Source organism: Argentina silus (genome assembly GCF_951799395.1).
Source record: "Argentina silus genome assembly, chromosome: Y".
Classification (NCBI taxonomy): Eukaryota; Metazoa; Chordata; class Actinopteri; order Argentiniformes; family Argentinidae; genus Argentina; species Argentina silus.
Window position 1 is genome coordinate 43,906,826 of NC_139654.1, and position 19,463 is coordinate 43,926,288.

General features: G+C 40.7%; 1 pseudogene across 1 annotated transcript in view; it reads left to right on the forward strand.

Annotated features, from left to right (window-relative positions):
• The window catches only part of LOC310824142 (cytochrome P450 3A27-like), a 111,643-nt pseudogene that overhangs the window by 33,530 nt on the left and 58,650 nt on the right, over window positions 1-19,463 (forward strand). The window contains exons 3-11 of the transcript in view: window positions 11,461-11,560; window positions 11,694-11,807; window positions 12,154-12,242; window positions 12,331-12,494; window positions 12,816-12,943; window positions 13,066-13,141; window positions 13,300-13,460; window positions 15,971-16,190; window positions 16,394-16,556. The product of the transcript in view is annotated as a cytochrome P450 3A27-like (transcript). The remainder of the gene's footprint in view (window positions 1-11,460; window positions 11,561-11,693; window positions 11,808-12,153; window positions 12,243-12,330; window positions 12,495-12,815; window positions 12,944-13,065; window positions 13,142-13,299; window positions 13,461-15,970; window positions 16,191-16,393; window positions 16,557-19,463) is intronic.

Below are 19,463 nucleotides of genomic sequence, written 5' to 3' on the forward strand. Positions count from 1 at the left end.
GCAGAATAAATATAGAATGCAGTATGAACAGTATAAGCAGTATATGAGCTGTATAAGTAGTGCAGTTACCAATGTATTGGGTCTATCTATGGGTATCGTAGTGCAGCAGTAGTCAAAATGTACCTGCATTTTATCGGTTGAAGTGCCATCTCATCTGTCATAAGATTTGACTTGTAAAACTGAAAAGTAGGATACAACTAATAGCCTTACATGCCAACCAATGTAAAATATACAATACTAAATAATATACAATATATACTAAACAAATGTACAAGACAGCAACATTTAAGGCATAAAATAAAATAGCAGCAATAATAATTGCACTGTTTTATTATTATTATTGCTGCTATTTTATTTTATGCCTTAAATTTTGCTGTCTTGTACATTTGTTTAGTATATATTGTATATTCTTTAGTATTGTATATTTTACATTGGTTGGCATTCTGCGGACAGCAAAGCAAGAATTTCGTTGTACAGTGAAACATGTTTTCTGCTGTGCATATGATAATAAACACTTTGAATCTTGAATCTTGAATCTAAATGTATAAACACAGGCCACAACCAAAAAACAACATGGGAAAATCGTTTACTCATCCTCTGCAGCAGGAACAGTGCAGAGAAAAAGTATGTACAGTAAACCCCATAACTGAATACACTTCATACGCTTCAGCGCGACACAGAACGCCTATACTGCAACAAAGTAAAAAGATGAGACAGACACGTGTCTTCAATAACTTGCATGTTTAATCAAAATACAAGCATTCGGCACATCGTTAACTTGTAGGAAAGTTTAATCAGGTTTTATCAATTGTATTATTTTAAATGTGAAATAAATAGCATCAGTGCAGAGGCTATAACACACTACAAAAGTCACATTAAATCACGGAAAGTAGGCTAGGCTAATTAACGGAACTATATGAATATACAGCCCGAGCCCAGTCCAGGGTTCTGAAAGCGACAAGTAACAAGTGTGCCCATCAACGGTCTAGATATTAGGCCTATACGTAACATTTAGTCCTCCACTTTATATCACAGCCAGTATAACGTTTAAAATGTCTACAAAACAAAAGCAATATAGTCTACAGTGAACGGCGCATTGTCCATTTGTCATACATGTCCAAACAGACCTGCACACTTGAATAGGAAAGTAGCGCGGCGGTTCGTTGCTTCAGCAAACCTCTCGATGACTTTACTGTTGAAATCCATCTGTCCCTGGATCAATGCATTTTCAATGGAAAGCATGTCAAGGCCGTTCAGTCGCTGGTGTCTGTTCTGTTCTGACAGATGTATAATGTCTTTGAATCCAGCCGATGCCCAAATAGTCTCCACCAAAAATCATACATGGGAAACAGAACAGCGCATGTTTCGAGGTGGTAGCGGTTAGCCATCTCTTTTTGTCAAACCATTCCTGTTGGCCCTAAACGTTTTATCTCCAACTTCTCTTCCAAAGGCAATGAACTGAACCGCATGGTCAACAAATAATCTACACGATTCATTGTGAAAACTTTAGCTAGCTAGCATTAGCGATAGACGTACAGTAGATGAACTGAATTGCTTTGTGATTATTTCCTGTCATGTCAGACCACGTTAACGACATTAGCGTTTAATAGTTTTTCGCCACCTGTTGCTAGGCAGAATTCATACCCAATATAATTTGCGTGAGGTTTTCCCTGCTTACGCCAATCACGCTCACGTTGTTCCCCTCGCAACGATGGGGCAAGAGTGCTCCGCTGCCCCACAGCAGAAAGACGGGACAGGGAGCGCAGTCCGCACACACTAGTAATTACTAGTAATTAGTAATTACTCCAAAAACAGCACTATACGGATTATGAGTCACGTTTATTATATTTATACACACCAATTTCACCATTTAATCTATTTTGTATTAAATATAAAATACTTATTATTATTACTAATAAAAAATATGACTAATAATTGTTTCGTATTTGTAATGTACTGTAGCGAACGGCGGGGCAGAGCAGCTTGCCTTAAGCGGGTATCGAACTCGCAACCTCTCGCTGACAAAGCGGCCGCGCTAGCCACAACACCAAGAGAGTTAACTCACTTGGCGGAGCTGCTAACGGGCCTTACACAGGGTCGTTACACTATCCCCTCCGTTCGGGAGAGCGTGCCCTCACGCTTCACTATACGAGTCTCTCACGTGGACACGCCTCTCCGATGGCCTCACGGGCGCCATCCCGCTTCTGACACCAATGTAGCGAATGGCGGGGTAGAGTAGCTTGCCTTAAGCGGGTATCGAACTCGCAACCTCTCGCTTACAAAGCGGCCGCGCTAGCCACAACACCAAGAGAGTTAACTCACTTGGCGGAGCTGCTAACGGGCCTTACACAGGGTCGTGACAGTACTTTATGAGACTTTATGTTTGTAATGTACTTTATAAAGAAAAAACCCCTGTATATCCCCAAATTTGATTCTATGCAATATGTTTTTTCAAATGTTGTATTTGTCTTGTAGGCTACTTTTGTGTAAGCCGTATATTGTGGGTAAAATGCACTATAAATTCAAATGAACTTAAACTTAAATGTGTATTGCAGTGGAATCCTAACTCGAGATCCGCGTGTAAATCGAATCAATTTCTCATTGACATGAATGCAAGATTTACGCGCGCGGATTTGGAGTTAGGATTCCACCCAAAATGCGTTGCTATTGGTATCATTATGACTTTGATATGTACACAGAATTGAGAATGTTCTGCAATAATACACAAAGTTCTTGAACTTTTAGTTTAGTGGCATAACGAGCTAAGACGCAACCTGAACCTGTGCAATCAGTATTACCAGAGTGAGATATAAAGAGATTATAACCGGAAGATTCGGCGTTTATACACAGCCTACTGACTGAGGTAGGCTAATGTAGGCCAGAGATGTAGTATAGTTGACATATAGTATAGTTTTATAACACTTGTATTTGTAAATACTTGAGACGGCATACCTTTACAGCATTTGGACAAGGGACGCGTAAAAATGTCACTGAGAGATATCTGTCACAAGGAGATGATATTCCCATTAAGTCGAATTCAGCGTTGGATATTTCTATATGCCTAAAAACTCACATCTTTAGAAAGGCCTTCCTTTAGGTCCTGTCCTCTTGTTGTTGTTAGTGTTTTGTTTGTGTTTTTGTTTGTGTGTCTATTGCACTCAACTGCACAGGCTTTGAAATTGTCGGCGACAAATGAAAAACACATTCCAAATAAAATATATTTTTTATTATTATTATGAGAGACCTAAATGCATGAATTGAATTAGGGCTTTTTTAATTTTGCAGAGGTCTTCTGCTTATTAGCCTATAGGCTCCTACCTGTACCAGGCCGATTCCAGTTAATAAAATGTGCCCATTATATGGCCACTGATATTTGACCTGTTGGCCACAATTGTAGGCTATATTTCAAGGCGTGTCAACAAACATAGCCAGCCAACCCACACTGGAAGCGTTTGCTGACTCTAACATAGGCCTCTGACAGGACCAAGTCACTTCGAACCATTGCATCGAACGCTGATAAGAGTTGTTAGGCAGTGAATTACCATGATAGTCATTCCAAACCCATTATGACGCCAGCCGAACGCACATTATAGATAATAACATTTCTTTGCTGCCAATCGGTGTACTGGTATTTGTTGACTGATTCAGAAGGGCAAACTCAAAGATTGTTATACCATTCTCATTTGGGGAATCTTTCTGACATTCCTGTTGCATTATAGTATGGGTGTGTGGAGATTATTTCAATCATTTTTGTTTGTGTTCTATCTACTGAAGGTGCATAAAAACAATGGAGGTGAAAATATATATGAGTATTGAGGATATCAGGAAGGAGCATGAGAGGATTAAGACAGAGAAGGCAGAGTTTGAGAAAAAGATAGAGGAATATGAGAAACAAAAGAGAAGGGACCAAAAAGTTAGGCAGAGGGAGGAGGAGATCCTGGCCAGAAAGGCAGAAAGACTGCAGGAGGACAGGAATGAGTTCAATAGGGAGAGGGAGGAGATGGACAGTGGGATCAAGATCCTCATGATGGAGATTGAGAAAGAGAAGGAGTCCTCAAAGGAGATACTTAGAAAGGCTGAGAAGGCAGAGGCAGAGTTAAATATGATGAGGAAGGAGAGCGTGAAAATCCAAAGAGACGGACACAAGGTGGAGCAAGAAATGCTCAGGATGTGGAAGGAGAAGGAGACATTTCTCAAGGCCAAGAAACAGATGGAGAAAGAGATGGAGAAAAATATGGTGGCAGTCAAGAGGAGAGAGGCCCTGGTGATGGAGGCCGAAGAAAGACTTAAACTGAGCAAGGAAAAAGAGAAGGAAGAGCAGGAGAAGGAGACCTCAAAGGAGATGCTTAGAAAGACAGAGAAGGTCGGAGCAGAGTTGCAAATGATAAAGAAGGAGTGGATGAAAATCAAAAGAGACGGGCAGAAGGTGGAGCAAGAAATGCTTGGGATGTGGAAGGAGAAGGAGACATTTCTCAAGGCCAAGAAACAGATGGAAAAAGAAATGGAGGCAGTCAAGAGGAGAGAGGCCCTGGTGATGGAGGCCGAAGAAAGACTTAAACTGAGCCAGGAAAAGGAGAAGCTAGAGCAGGAAAAGGAGACCTCAATGGAGATGCTTAGAAAGACAGAGAAGGTCGGAGCAGAGTTGCAAATAATAAAGAAGGAGTGGATGAAAATCAAAAGAGACGGGCAGGATGTGGAGCGAGAAATGCTCAAGATGTGGAAGGAGAAGGAGACATTTAAAAAGGATAAGAAACAGATGGAGAAAGAGATAGAGGCCATCAAGAGGAGAGAGGCCCTGGTGATGGTGGCTGAAGAAAGAGCGAAACAGAGTCTGGAAAAAGAGAAGCTAGAACAGGAGAGGGAGACATTGAAGAAGGTGAGCATGGTGACGATTAGAGAGATGGTAGAGAACCTATAGACTAAGTAGATGAAGGTGATTGTTGCTAGTTTTACTATAGCATTTAGTCCATGACCTTCAACTCTCAGTTGAATTTGTCCAATTCTTGTCTCACCTTGCACTCCCCTCTGATGTTACTTTTTTAATTTCAGATGAACGATGGCTCCAGATATGCAGATATGCCCCAACCCTCATGTTCTCTGATGGCTCAGCTGGTACACAATCAGGCAAACCAGGGGACGAGCCTTTCTGTCAAAAGCCTTGTTGATGTGGCCCTGGCTGAGAGCGTGTGGGGGTGCAGAGATAAGACAGGGGACTGCACATGCCGACACCGTAAGCCTGGAAACCTCAACACAATTGGCCGCTATTTAGGGATACATAGCAAATCAATTTATATAGTTGACTTAAGTTCAATAAATTAAGTTGAACATTAAATTAAATTGACTTCCTTTCTCTACCACTGTGACTGCTTGTGGCATTTATTATTATAGAAAGTCTTACTTGTGATGACCGTGATGTATGTAGCTGAAGATGAATGTAGCTATTTATTTTAAGTCGCTCTGGATAAGAGCTTCTGCTAAATTACTCAAACGTAGGCCTAAAGTACATCCGTAAAATAATGTATCCATTTCCTGTTAACCATCTCTAAACCCTAGATGGCAGTATTTACTCTTACACCAGAAACGTGACCAGTTGCACGTGTGGATGCAGAAGAAATAGCCTCCCAGTCTGTTTCTGCAAGGAACTTCTAATTTATGGATTCTGTACATTGTTTTATGTTGAGAGTCTTGTCAAGTCTGAATATCTTAGAGTTGGGGTTTGTCCTCTACCTCCAAATATAAACGAGGACAATCACTTTGTTTTTCATACAGGTACCACTATTGTATGTATTTCTGTAATCTATGTTTCTATTACTTTACCATACTATGAAACTAATTGAATATGTTTTTAAGCGTCCAAAAAGCATTGATACCATTTCCAAGCACTCCAAGAATCATTTTGCGTTGCTGCTGCAGCAGCTGCGCAATGTCAACACTTTACACACGCACTGGTGTAGCATGTAACATTAAAATCCATCAACTTCATATCACACCATTGATGATTGGTGAACTTGTTGGATCAGTTAAGGCCTGTGCCAGAAAACAGTACACACACCAATCACACAATGGGACTATAACAGGCACATACAGTGCATTCTGAAAGTATTCAGACCCCTTCACTTTTTCCGTATTATGTTATGTTACAGCCTTATTCAAAAATAGATGAAATTATTTTTTTTCCTCATTAATCTACACACAATACGCAATAATGACAAAGGTGCTTCAACAAAAAACGTAAAGGGTCTGAATACGTATGTAAAGGTGATATTTCAGTTTTTTATTTTGAATAAATTAGCAACAATTTCTAAAAACCTGTTTTTGCTTTGTCATTATGGGGTATTGTGTGTAGATTGATGAGGAAAAAGGCTGTAACATCACAAAATGTGGAAAAAGTGAAGGGGTCTGAATACTTTCAGAGAGCACTGTATTTACATCTTGATTCACAGAATCACACCTCGTACACACTTGCAAGTGATAGCAACGCCTATCACCTGTCCCAATAAAGGGATGCTACAAGCGCACCATTTCATCCTTTCCACTCTTCACTCTCTGACTGTCTGAAGTGTACTGTAGTTGTGTTGTTGTAGCTGGGTACACCTCAGCCTATGATTCTCACGGGGCGTTAGGTTGAAAAGTGTACTGTAGTTGTGTTGTTGTAGCTGGCTACACCTCAGCCTATGATTCTCATGGGGCGTTAGGTTGAAAAGTGTACTGTAGTTGTGTTGTTGTAGCTGGCTACACCTCAGCCTATGATTCTCACGGGGCGTTAGATTGTCTATGATAGAATCCTACGGTTCAGCTCAACGACGATTTTCATCTTCTGAGCACCTGTTAACTCTCTGAGCTAGCAAGCTAACCTGTGAGCTCTCAATTCTTTGTTATTGTTGAACCCTAGCTCGACGATAATTCCTCAGGTTATTATTAGAACTTGCAAGGTCACATGTGTAGGCTACAGCTAGCACTTGGGACAGTCGGCTAACTAAGTTACTTGTTGTTTCCGGACAGCTGAGAACCTTGGCTAGCTTTGACAAGCTAATATTGAGAAATATTAGCACCCTGTTTGCAGGAGGGTTGGTCAGCTTGTGTTTGTAGCCCTAGGACTACTGAGCACTTTCTAGTAATTAATAATTTACTAGCTAGTTACCTCGTATAATGATCTGGAACATACCAGTTCTCTCTGGTGTGGGACCAGCACCATATCTAACTATGCGGGTACCAGTTCCCTGTAGCACGTGGGTGTAGCAATGCTGAGGTGTGCTGATATTGTACCTGTTTGTTGCATCGTGCGCTGTATCTAAACTAACCCCACAACTAAGTCAACTAATAAACATGGGCTACGCATATCTTAAACATGCCTGTGTGTGTGTGTGTGTGTGTGTGTGTGTGTGTGCGTGCGTGCGTGCGTGTGTGTGTTTGTGCGTGCTTGCGTACATGTGTTTTTTCGTGGATGCAGAGAAAGTCTTCCAGCTGTTCCAATGAGAACATCCATCCATCCATCCATAGACCTATGCATTTAATTCTGGTTTGTTTATAACTAAGAGGAAGACACATTTATCATCAAAAACCACTAGTTATCATCAAAAAGGATGGTCACAGTGTGCTAAAAAAGAGTACCTAAAAAGCCTGCAGAGGTCTCGTAAAAGGTATTGTGGACAGATAAGATGAATATTATCATGGACTAGAGTGACAAAAGTTTGGAGAAAAAAGGATCTGCCCAAGATTTACAGCATACCACCTCATCTGTGAAACATGGTGCAGGGGGTGTTAGGTGTGGGCATGTATAGTTGCCATTAGAACTTGCTAACTTGTCTTAATTGATGATTGTACCTGCTGACGGCAGCAGCAGAATGTATTCTGAAGTGCACAGAAACATCTTGTCTGCTTGAGTGCAAGCAAATGCCTCCAAATGCATTGGATGGTGCCACACCATACAATAAAACAATGCCATAGCCAAAACACTGCCATAGCAACTAGTGGAAAGATCTTGATTGGCCAAGTCAATCTTCAGATTAAAATTCAATTGAACATGCATTACATTTCCCTAATGATAAGAATTTAGGCAAAAAGACCTCAAAACAAACAACAACTAAAGATGGCTGCAGTACAGGCCTAGCAGAGCATCACCAAAGAAGATGCCCAGCGTCTGGTGGGGTTAGTGGGTTGCAGACTTCAGGCAGTTATTGTCCACTAAATACTAGTGGACTGTCCACTAAATACTAAACATGACTGCTTCATTTGGACATTTGATAAGTCTGTCCCGTTACTTTTGGGTACACTGAAATAGGGGGATTATGCATAAAAAGTGGGGTAATTTCTAAATGGTGAAACCAATGTGTATACAAATACCATCAAATAAAAGCTGAGAATCTCTACTTTAACCTTGTAGTAATTGTTTAATTTCAAATCCAAACGTTTGATAAAGTTCTTCATAACCAACATCAGGGAGATGTGACCAGAGAGGTGGTGAGTGGATCCTGGCTATAAGGGCACACTCTTGCCAACGCACATTCTGGTGTGACATGTGCGATGTCTTATTGATCTATGTTGCTTTGGCTGTCTCCATGTGTGGATCATTGTAATCAGGGGTAGGGCTGGCCTTTTAAACACCTGTGCTTTGTTTCATTCAGGGAAAACAAAGAGATTTTTAACATTTCTTTTAAAGAGACAACACACATTTTCTGCCATGCCTCTGTCAATTGATTTGGCTTTAATCAATGGTTTCTTCTTGATGTTGTGTACATGTTTTCATGCCTATGTCACCTTTCAGAGGAAATCAAGGAACCTATCCAGATCTGATGTCGTATTAGATGAGTCAAACCCTGTCAGAACATAGTTTGCTTTTGCTAGATTCTTTTCTTTTCTTTTGTCTAGTATTGGTATACATGGTTGAAATTATGCACTCATATTTAGTATTTGATCGACAATACTTTGTATGCAATAACCGTCTGGGACCCATTGACCCCACCAGGTGCTGGGTATCTTCTCTGGTGATATTCTGCCAGGCCAGCCATCTTCAGTTTTTGAGGTCTTTTTGCCCAAAATCTTACCATCAGAAAATGAAATGCATGTTCAATAGGATTTAAATCCAAACATTGACATGGCCAGTCAAGAACTTTCCACTTTTTCTCCCTGAAAATCTCCCTAGCTCCAATGGCAGTATGTTTTGGGTCATTGTCTTACTGTATGATGAAGCGCCATCCAATGAATTTGGAAGCATTGCTTTTACTCGACCAGACAAGATATTTCTGTACACTTCAGAATACATTCTGCTGCTGCTGTCAGCAGTAACATCATCAATTATGATAAGTTAGCAAGTTCTAGTGGCAGCTATACATGCCCAAACCATAGCATCCCCTCCACCATGTTTCACAGATGAGATGGTATGCTGTAAACCTTGGGCAGATCCTTTTTTCTCCAAACTTTCCTCTTGCAATCACTCTGATAATATTCATCTTATCTGTTCACAAGACTTTTTTCCACACCTCTGCAGGCTTTTTAGGTACTTCTTAGCAAACTGTAACCTGACTATCCTTTTTAAGAATAACTAGTGGTTTGCATCTTGCAGTGAAGCCTCAGCCATTTGCAATGGCTGAGCTCATCAGTGCTTGATTTTGGCAAGTCTAAGGTTTTGACTATGTTTCAGATTTTTCAGCTTTCACCATTTGTAAATTCATTTGCTATTGTAATGTATCTCACACCTTGTCCTTTGTTGGGAATGATATTTAAGGAGAGGGACAGCGAGATATTCTTTGAGTTTTGGGTTAGGCCCATCACGGGCATCATTCTCCCGCGTTGTCCTTGACGCACATTAACGTATGGTTAAAACTTACAGACGTATGTTGTTTTAAATTGTGTTAAAATGGTTATTTTGTTGATACTCTATTCTCATTCTTCCTATGGGCATTAATGTGATGTTGTGCGCTCGATAAAGGTTCTGTTAATCAGGGCTGGCTCTAGCCATTTGGTGCCCAAGCATTTTTCCTTCTTTTGCATTATCAAATGTCTAAATTAAGCACTCATGTTTAGTATTTGGTCCCCAATCCTTTGTATGCAAAAGTGCAAAAGTCTGTGACCCACTGTGACCCCGCTGGGTATCTTCTCTGGTAATGCTCTGCCAGACCTATGTTGCAGTGACTGTTGTTGTTTTTTTAGGATGTTTTGCCCTAAGTCTCCTCTTGAGCAAATGAAATGCATGTTCTATAGGATTTAAATCTGGAGACTGACTTGGCCAGTCAACAACTTTCCACTTTTTGGCCCTGAAATATTCCCTAGTTCCTATGGCAGTATGTTTTGGGTCATTGTCCTGCTGTATGATGAAATGCCGTCCAATGAGTTTGGAGCCATTTACTTGTACTTGGACTGACAAGATGTAAATAAATGATTCTCAATTATGGTGAGCATTCTTTGGTTATCCACTGGAAGTCTTCCTTGGCCTACTAGGTAATTTGCAATTTCTGAGCTCACCAGTGCTTTCTTTCCTTTTAATGAAGTTAAATGAAGTTCCAAACTGTTGATTTTGGTAGGTTTAAGGTTTTGGCTATGTTTACTTTTTTTCTGATATTTCAGCATCATAATGGCTTCCCTGACTTTCAATAAAATCTCTTTGGTCCTCATGTTGACAAGACACCAATAGCAGACTGCACAAATTATGTGACGTAACACACCTGACGAACACACTTGTCAAGCCAATTGTCCTATCACTTTTGTGTAGCCTGAAATAGGGGGATTATGCATAAAAGTGTTGTAATTTCTGAATGATACACCAATATGTACATCAAATAAAAAATAAAAATCTCTACGTTTTTATTTCAAATCCAAACAGAAGAAAAAATGCTTCACTGTCCCATTACTTATGCACGGTACTGTATAACCTTCTGTGGAAAGGGTTCTACATGGAACCCAAAAGGTTTCTTCAAAGGGACAGTGGAAGAAGAACCCTTTTTGGTTCTAGGTAGCACTTTTTCAAAGAGTGCAGGATCTGTGATGGGTCTGTCTGTCTCTATCTACGGTATATTTGCTTGAATGCCACAGCCTATTTGAGTATTGTTGCTGACCATGTGCATCCCTTCATGGCCACAATTTACCCACCTTCTAATGGCTACTTCCAGCATGATAATGCACCATGTCACAAAGCAAAAGTCGTCTTAAACTGGTTTCATGAACATGACAATGAGTTCAGTGTTCTTCAGTGGCCTTCCTTGTCACCGGATCTGAATCCAATAGAACACCTTTGGGATGTGGCAAAACGGGAGATTCACATCTTGAAAGTGCACCTGAAAAATGTGCAGGAATTGCGTGATGCAATCATGTCATCATGGACCAGAATCTCAAAGGAATCAATGTCACGAAGAATTGAGGCTGTTTTGAGAGCAAAGGGAGGCTCTACCCAGTATTAGTATAGTGTTCCTAATAAAGTGTTGGGTGAGTGTATATCTAACTATCTTTGTTTTTGCTGGTCTGTAGGATCTATGATGGCCGTCAGCCCGTCCTGTGTATCATGGACACAGCCATGATCAAAACCATCCTCATCAAGGAATGCTACTCCCTTTTCACTAACAGGAGGGTAATACGCTAAATTGAAGTTGTTGTATGGGGAAAAAAACATAAGGGCTTATTAAATAGATAATATCATTGTTATTATAGCATTATTAATATTCGGTTAATTTTGCAGTATATAATCATTGTTATTTTTCTAGAATTTCTATCTCAACGGGCCTCTGTATGACGCCGTGTTTATCGCTGAGGATGATACATGGAGACGGATCCGCAGTGTCCTGTCTCCCTCCTTCACCAGTGGGCGGATCAAAGAGGTACAGTCCCATCTCTCCTCTCCTTCTTTTATTCATTCCAACAACACAAATAAATGAATGACTAACAACTCTGACGTGTTTCGAATTTCCATCCGGGACAATAAAGTATATTTAATCTTATCTTAGATAAGTTCAGTGGTCAGATGACAGAGTATAGAATAATAGTTCATCTTTGGAGTCACTTATTCCTTGACTATATACATAATGTATCCTGTATGAATGTATATTCTCAGGCTATATAAACATTAAAATAATTCCTGTTTCAAACATGATATTAACCCATGTTTTGCACATATTAATCCATGTATCAATCATCATATTTTTCCATGTATCCTTCCCAACTCAGATGCTCAGGATCATGAAGCAGCACTCTGGTAACTTGGTCAGCAATCTGAAGAAGACGGCTGATAACGATGAGCCCATTGAACTAAAGGAGTGAGTATTTATCTCCGAGACGATAAGGTGAATTTGTAATTTCAGTGAACTCCCCCTTTAATTTTGTGGTTGTGGTTCTGGTAGTCAGAGATTGTGTGGTTGTGTTCTTTGGACCATACAGTATGGATGTGGTCGTCAGTACTTCATTCAGTGTCGACATCGACTCCCTCCACAACCCCTCCGACCCCTTTGTGACCAACATCAAGAAAATGCTCAAGTTTGACATCTTCAGCCCACTGTTCCTCACAGTCGGTACAACTGCCCCCATATAGCTTTCAGTCATTTTGTGCTTAATAAATGAAGCTATTGATTTCATTGATTAGACTGACATAAACCACACTGCCAATGGTTTGCGCTCTACTCATTTGACAAACACATGGGCCCTGTCCAGAACCAACCTCTAGTTCCTAAATGCTGGACACTTGGAGATCTGAGTGGATTGGATACAGAAGTGTCTAGGGATAGAGCCTAGGAGTTGTTTCTGGACAGGGCTGTGCATTGAATAGGATTGGAGTCACGTATCATGGTATTTCCTGTTCCTGTTTGTAACCGTGGCATTTCCTGTCCGTCCAGCATTCTTCCCCTTCATGGGTCCTGTTATGGCAAACAAGGAGGTATCCCTATTCCCTGCCTCAGTCACAGATTTCTTCTACGCTGTCTTTCAGAAGATCAAGTCCAATCGCGTGGCTAGCACCAGGAAGGTATGTAAATATAACTGATCAAATATACGATCTTCAGCCAGTATTGTGTAATACAATTGTAGAGATTTGGTAGCATCTGGTAGTTCTCATGTGATTTTGATCTGACGTAAGCCTGCTTCCAGAGTCGGGTAGATTTCCTGCAGCTGATGATAGACTCGCAGAAAGACAGCAACTCAAAGGGAGAGGAGCAGAGTAAAGGTGCCTGCCTTAAACACACACACACACACACACACACACACACACACACACACACACACACACTGTATACTAGCATCTAACACACACACATACAGTACCTGCCTCAAACACCTATACCTACAAACACACCTACCACCCCATTTCTCCCATCGTCATAGGATTGAGTGACCATGAGATCTTGTCCCAGGCAATGATGTTCATCTTTGCTGGCTATGAGACCACCAGTAGCTCTCTGTCCTTCCTGGCCTACAATCTGGCAACCAACCCTCACATCATGACCAAGCTGCAGGAGGAGATAGACACTGTGTTTCCCAACAAGGTAACCCCTCTGCAGACTCCTATATAGTACTATTCATGTGGAACAGGTGATAGTGACAGTGACAGTGTGATAGTGACATGATAGTGACAGTGTTTTAGAGGGTACTGATGAGTGTGTAACCCCTGTGCACTGCAGACTCCTACAGATGGTTAGATAGGTGACAGTATTTTGCAGTGTGCTAATGTGTCTGTAGCATCCCTGTGCAGACTTCTGCCCAGTATTATTCATTTGAAACAGGAAGTAGATAGGTGTTGTTGGAATCTTCAGAATAGTTAAAAGGCCAGTACCTGAGGACCTGAGGGATCTACAGGGTATATACCTTAAAAGCATGTCTGACATGCAGTGGTGTGCGTGACCATAGAATGATTTCTAAACTAATACAATTATCTTAAAATAAATTATAAAACTAACAGGTTATCAGTGCAGAGACTTGTGTGATATGTGCTCTCCATCTGACTCGTGCTGCTGCATTTTGTATCATTTGCCAAGAGCTTTCTTTGGTCGACCAGACAGGAGAGTGTTACAGTAATCAAGGTTGCTAGTAATACAAGCATGCATTCGTCTCTCAGTGTCAGCCTGGGAGAGGAAAGGTTGCATCTTTACAGCTGTGTTCTGTAAAGGTCCATGTAATATTCAAGCTTCCTAAAAGCTTCCTAACGGTTGTAATGACTATCTTTAATCGGTAGCGATCAGGGAACAAGATCCCTTATAATAAATCCCTTATGAATAAATATTTCATTTACGAACGCTGTTTTGGTTCGGAAAACACGCTTTTTAAAATGCAGTGTCCTACCTGACATTCGGTTTGCATATAAACATGTTGTGAGTGCCAGGGGTGTTCTAGGGGAGTAGACTGACCTTTCTCTGGTGGCTGCCTCTCCCAATCGTGTGCGCATGCAGAAACACAACAGCTAATGTCCAACACTGCAAGTTCATTTTGGGGGGATATATTAATATTAGGGAGGATGTTGTTGTTTGGACAACTTCAGACAGAATTTCTCCACGATGGCAGATTTCCGGCAAACTTACTTACTCTTCTTTAAGTGATTCAAATATGTTTTAGTCACATTCTTGATATGGGTTTCAAAATTAAGATCTGAGTCAATGGTATCTCAGTGCTATGATCGGCACAAAAGCCAGATTGGAACATGTCAAAGGTACAGTTGGGAATAAGGAGATTATTTAACAGTTTGAACACCTTTTTTTCAAGAATTATTATTTTTTTTGCTTAAAAAGGGAAGGTTGGAGATTGGCCTAAAATCGCTAAGGACTGAAGAGTCTAAGTTACTTTTCTTCAGGAGGGGTTTCACCATGGTAGTTTTAGGTGCAGATGAACAGACCCCCACTTTGCTGAGCATTTCTGTATGACCACTGCAAAAGAGTTCATAGTGCTTCCATGTGGTGGAAGGTGGGGTAACAAGTCATCAAACACATCTTCTCCTCACCTAATATTGGTTCTCTTATCTCAGAAGTATGTTGCAAATTCCTCACATTTGTAGGTGGAGAGCAGATCACCAGGTGTCTTGTCAGATCAATTTTGAGAAATGATCCCGTCTGTCTTGGCGTTTTTTTATTGCCTTATTAAAAGCAGAAAGATGCTCTCGAAGAATATCAAGGTGGACCTGCAGTTTTTGTCCGCTCAGACTTTCTGCAAATTCTTTTAAATTTGGCCACAGCCTTTTTCAGTTTGACTTTTGCTACAGAGTCGATAGTTGCCCTTAGTTTGGTGTTGAAGCTGGTTGCTAAATCATTATCACAGGAGGAAGCTGTTGATGGTGTACTATTCATATTCATATTCATCATGAAATTCTCATCTGCTCAGCGACATGGCTAGATAAATAATAGAGAGAAAATATATTTTTTCCCCACTTCTAATAGACTGACATGCATTCATGTTTAGCCAGGTTTCAGATAAAAACATTACAGTGCAGCTTTCGCTCTGAGATAAGATCAATAAAGGTTTTGCCAGATAGGGACCTAATATTCAAAAGCACCATGGTAATGTTCTCTGGGCTGTTCGGTGCTGCCCGGCCACAGTTAATGGAATGGATACCAAGTTATTCACATTTGAACCACCTGACAGTTTTCTTGTAGTCTGTCGACTGTGATAGAAAATAATAGACTGTAGCACATTCAGTATTCCAAGCAGTCAATCCACTAAAAGCAGCCCAGTTTAGTGGCATTTTGACTTCTGATTGATCCTTGTGTACATCTATCATTTACATTGTTCAGTGGAATCTAAATGTATTTTCTTCTAACTATCAAGATAACATTATTTAGCGATTTTTTTTGTACACACGTACATTGAAAGTAATGGCGTTCTGTATGCGGGTGTCATGAAATTAGGCTATGCAGATTAGAATAAGTATAGTACTGTGTTCATTTCCCCCCAAAAAAACACAAAAAACTAACAGCTCTTCAGATTTGTGACGAAAAAGAGTTAGTTCTGGGCTACGGCTACGTGAACGACCAATCACTAGTGCTCATGTGAGTGTAATATCCCTGTGCAGGCTCCTATCCAGTACGAGGCTCTGATGCAGATGGACTATCTAGACAGCGTGATCAACGAGTCTCTCAGGTTGTACCCCATCGACTTGAAAGAGTCGCCAAGAAATCTGTTGAGATCAGCGGCATCACCATCCCCAAGGGTATGGTTGTCATGATACCCATCTGGACCTTGCACCGTGACCCCGATGTGTGGGAAGACCCAGAGGAGTTCAAACCAGAGAGGTAATGGGCCACATCTTAACCACAACCACAATATCAATCACAACAGCAACGATAAGAGCAGTGTTCCACAAACAACCATAAAACAAACCTAAATGCGACGACCAAACACAAACAGGTTTCTTCAACCATGTATAACCATCATATTACTGTGATTTAATTGATATGTTCTTTAACCCCTCCTCCTCTGAACTCTCCGTGTGTAGGTTCAGTAAGGAGAACAAGGAGAGCATCGACCCATACACCTACATGCCGTTCGGGTTGGGCCCACGGAACTGTATCGGGATGCGATTCGCTCTGGTATTGTTGAAACTGGCGATGGTGGAGATTCTACAGAGGTTCAACTTCACCGTCTGCAAAGAGACAGAGGTGAGACAAAATAATGATACAATGATTGTAAATATAATTTTGTACCTATGACTTTGTTGCGTTTCTATATGTAGCAGAGGTGATTTTGGAATCACACTCGCGTGATGAGGTAGCCCTGCCTGAGACATGTAAACTGAAGTGTCGCCCTCAGACCTTGAGGATGTCCTCTTGGCTTAATAGTAGCGTTTGTGTCTTCCACATGGGAGACCCGGGTTTGAACCCCCATACTACAATTCTGTACTTGCGTACTGCATGAGTATGTACTCCCCATTTAATTTCCCAGATTGCATTTTTCAGTACTAGGCGCCAATCATCCTCAGTATAGGCTACCTACTAAAATTTAGTAACTAAATGATGGAAGTGTGAGATTTAAAAAAAAAGCTATTTGTATTTCTGCAAAACTCCCTCGAGACTTCATAGGGCCATTTTAATGTATGTCGACCCAAGAGAGGTTGTCCAGGAGTTTGAGTTTATTTGAATTTATAGTGCAATGCTACCCGAACGTAACAGTGACACTGTATTAGGTAACATTCATAGTGTAACGCTGACATCTGTTTTACTCGTTCCTTCATACTTTAACTGTGTGTCAACTCTCACCAGATCCCCATTGAGATGGACCTACAGAACACTCTGATGCCCATACGGCCCATCAAACTCAAGCTGCTGTTCCGCTGCCAGGAGTCCAACGACAACCAGCTCAAAGCAGACAGCCAGGGATGAGGACCTGCCCTGCTGCAGGTCTCTCAGTTATTATGTTACACATAGATCTAGGATCAGCCCCAACACTGGCTACTTTCAAAAATGGGCTTAAAAAAAAAAAGAGCTTCGCTTTTGCCTTAAATTGAAACTAAATTGGCGCTAATAATTGCACTGTGACCCTAAAATGCACTGTGACTTTTATTCTTTTTTTATGTCTTTTATGCGTTTTTATTCTAATTTTTCTTTCATTCTCTTTCCTTTTTAACTATTTTACGTAAAGCACTTTGAATTGCCTCAGTGTATGAAATGTGCTATATAAATAAACTTGCCTTGCCTTGCCTCGCCTTGCCTCGCCTCTGGGCTCTGCTGCTACTGTATGCTGCTCTCTTTGTATCTGTCTATTAGTGGAGGTCCAGGACTAGTTGTACAGAGACAGTTGTTGTCTGTCGTCTGCAGTGCAGGGATTTGCATGTGACTTGTGTATGTTTTGTACTCGTCTGGTAGTGGGTCTCTATCATCACGCTAAAAACGTGTGTATAATCACAAACTAAATCATAACATGAGAATGAACAACATGCCATCAAAACATGACAATAAATAGGTGTTAGATTAGATTCAACTTTATTGTCATTGTGCAGAGTACAAGTACAGAGACAACGAAATGCAGTTAGCGTCTAACCAGAAGTGCAAAAAAGCAGAAAAGTGCAATGTGAACAATATATACAGGTAGAGCAGTATAAGCAATATATGAGCAGTATAAGTAGTGCAGTATAAGCAGTATATGAGCAGTATAAGCAGTATATGAGCAGTATAAGTAGTGCAGTATAAGCAATATATGTATTAACAGTAACATTATAAGCAGAATAAATATAGAATGCAGTATGAACAGTATAAGCAGTATATGAGCTGTAAAAGTAGTGCAGTTACCAATGTATTGGGTCTATCTATGGGTATCGTAGTGCAGCAGTAGTCAAAATGTACCTGCATTTTATCGGTTGAAGTGCCATCTCATCTGTCATAAGATTTGACTTGTAAAACTGAAAAGTAGGATACAACTAATAGCCTAAATGTATAAACACAGACCACAACCAAAAAACAACATGGGAAAATCGTTTACGCATCCTCTGCAGCAGGAACAGTGCAGAGAAAAAGTATGTACAGTAAACCCCATAACTGAATACACTTCATACGCTTCAGCGCGACACAGAACGCCTATACTGCAACAAAGTAAAAAGATGAGACAGACACGTGTCTTCAATAACTTGCATGTTTAATCAAAATACAAGCATTCGGCACATCGTTAACTTGTAGGAAAGTTTAATCAGGTTTTATCAATTGTATTATTTTAAATGTGAAATAAATAGCATCAGTGCAGAGGCTATAACACACTACAAAAGTCACATTAAATCACGGAAAGTAGGCTAGGCTAATTAACGGAACTATATGATTATACAGCCCGAGCCCAGTCCAGGGTTCTGAAAGCGAGAAGTAACAAGTGTGCCCATCAACGGTCTAGATATTAGGCCTATACGTAACATTTAGTCCTCCACTTTATATCACAGCCAGTATAACGTTTAAAATGACTACAAAACAAAAGCAATATAGTCTACAGTGAACGGCGCATTGTCCATTTGTCATACATGTCCAAAGAGACCCGCTCACTTGAATAGGAAAGTAGCGCGGCGGTTCGTTGCTTCAGCAAACCTCTCGATGACTTTACTGTTGAAATCCATCTGTCCCTGGATCAATGCATTTTCAATGGAAATCATGTCACGGCCGTTCAGTCGCTGGTGTCTGTTCTGTTCTGACAGATGTATAATGTCTTTGAATCCAGCCGATGCCCAAATAGTCTCCACCAAAAATCATACATGGGAAACAGAACAGCGCATGTTTCGAGGTGGTAGCGGTTAGCCATCTCTTTTTGTCAAACCATTCCTGTTGGCCCTAAACGTTTTATCTCCAACTTCTCTTCCAAAGGCAATGTACTAAACCGCATGGTCAACAAATAATCTACACGATTCATTGTGAAAACTTTAGCTAGCTAGCATTAGCGATAGACGTACAGTAGATGAACTGAATTGCTTTGTGATTATTTCCTGTCATGTCAGACCACGTTAACGACATTAGCGTTTAATAGTTTTTCGCCACCTGTTGCTAGGCAGAATTCATACCCAATATAATTTGCGTGAGGTTTTCCCTGTTTACGCC